Below are 2,250 nucleotides of genomic sequence, written 5' to 3'. Positions count from 1 at the left end.
AGCCAATTGCTGCAGAAGGCAAGAAGAGGAAGGAAAGGGTCAAGAAGACCGTAGCCAGAGTGCTAGGAAAAGCTTCCATCATGGAAGAGGAAGAGGAAGAAGAGTTAGCTGCATCAGCACCCAAGGCACCCAAGCTGATGGGTGATGCCATAAGGTCAGGGGCTACTGCATCTAAGCCCAAAGCTGCCTCCAAGACAAAACCAAAGAGGAATACAAGGAGCATTCCTGTAGCTGACAAGAACAAGGCCCCAGTGCCTGAGACTGTTGCTGAAGAAGAGGAAGAGAATGTCCTGAGAAAGCTAAAGCCCAAGATCCCAGACCACAACGATGCTCATCCTGTGGCTGAGGATATGAAGCTCAGGAGAGATTCAGGGCTGAGGAAGTGGAGAGAAGCAGACCCATATGCTTCTAGGAGGAGGACTGTCGTGGATTACAGGTTCCACACCAAGGAGCAGCAAGATTTTTATGAGACAGTTTTGCTTGATAAGAAGCCCATAGTCTGTGATATGAGATGGGTCGACTGGACCTACATGAAGGAGAATGAGGAGCACTACCCTGGAGTATTTGACAGCTTTAGTGCTTGTGGAGTTGCTGACTTTGTTAGGCAGAAGCTCACAAAGTGGAACGAGGAGCTGATCATGCAATTCTACTCCACAGCACATTTTTATTCAGATGGGAGGATCATATGGATGTCTGAGGGTACAAGGTACCAATCCACAGTTGCTGAGTGGGCACAGATCATTAATGCCCCAGAGGAGCATGATGATGACTTGGATATATATGCCAAGAAAAAGATGGACCATAACTCCATGTCCAATATGTACAAGGAAATTCCCAATGAGGCACTTGACACGTTCAAATTTGGCTCAGTGCACTACCTTCTGTCAGGACTGCCAACGATCAATTGGATATTGAGGCACACCTTATTGCCCAAGTCTGGAGATCACAAGATGATCAGAGGCCATGCTATCAACCTGCTTCATGTATTTGATGTGCCTCAGAAGTTCAAGGTGATGAGCCTAATAGTGGAAACAATCAAGAGGACTGCAGCAGACCAGAAGAGGAGTTGCGGATATGCCCCTCAGATCCAGGAGCTCATCAACTCCAAGATGGGCACGGGCATATATTTATTAGACAAGGAACACTTGCCCATCCATCCAGATTTTGAGGACAATGAAGTTGTCATGACTGAAAATGAATCGTCATCTGCCCAAGCATTTGCAAAGAAGGAGAAGGCAAGGAAGGAGAAAGCTGCCAAGATGCCAACTCAAGAGGAGGCATCTGAGTATTTCTTGAAGACTAAACAAGAGCAGCTTGGTTACTTGATTGCATCCACGCTGAGGATTGAGCAAAGTCTGGCCACCCTCACTCAGAATCAGCAGAGCCTAGAGAGAATCATGGAACAAAAGTTCTATGACTTGGATGTCAAAGTAACGGAAGTTCAGTCTGCAGTGGAGCAGCTCTAGGAGGACATGCAGGAGAGGAGAGGCAGGACTACCACTCATGCCTTTGCCAGAGTGCCTAGAGGTCCAAGGTCGTCTGCCGTGCCAATTGCTGACACAAGATCCACCACCTCAGCACCAGCCACAGCCTCAGTTCCACCAGCTCCAGCATCTACTTCAGCTCCAACTCCAGCGTCTACTTCAGCATCTACCGAAGCCTTCGTCCTTGGAGTGATCCGGACTCCACCACCACCAGAAGATCAAGCCTGAGCATCGATCTAGTGCTATGCATTTTCTAGGAACTTTTTGGTAACTTGTTGCCAAAGGGGGAGAAGATGTATAGATCATAGGCTTCGAGAGAGAGAGAGTGTTGCTTTTCTCTCTTGCTTTATTTGGTGGTTTTTCGAACTTGTTTGCTTTTGAGTGCTTGAGATACTATGCTTGTGAGACATTGATGATCATGTGTTTGATCATAAGCTACACTTAATGCTTGATGAATGCTATTATCTTATCTATCTTATGTGATCATTCACTATTCTTGGTGATGAGTGCATGTATGTCATTCTTATCATTTTAAGCGCTCCACCAAGATGTATGTGACATGGAAGAGTAACCCATGACTCTAACTCCTTGTGCATTTGCAGTCCAAAGCAAATTTTAAATATGCACAAATTTAGGGGGAGCTCTTACTTATCACATACTTCTCAAAGCGACGATATATTTCATGCTTATTATCATTTGTCGAAGCTTTGATCTATATGTTGTCATCAATTACCAAAAAGGGGGAGATTGAAAGTGCAACTATCCC

The sequence above is a fragment of the Triticum dicoccoides genome, chromosome 4A (assembly GCF_002162155.2).
Source record: "Triticum dicoccoides isolate Atlit2015 ecotype Zavitan chromosome 4A, WEW_v2.0, whole genome shotgun sequence".
Lineage (NCBI taxonomy): Eukaryota > Viridiplantae > Streptophyta > Magnoliopsida > Poales > Poaceae > Triticum > Triticum dicoccoides.
Note: the sequence above shows the minus strand (reverse complement) of the source record.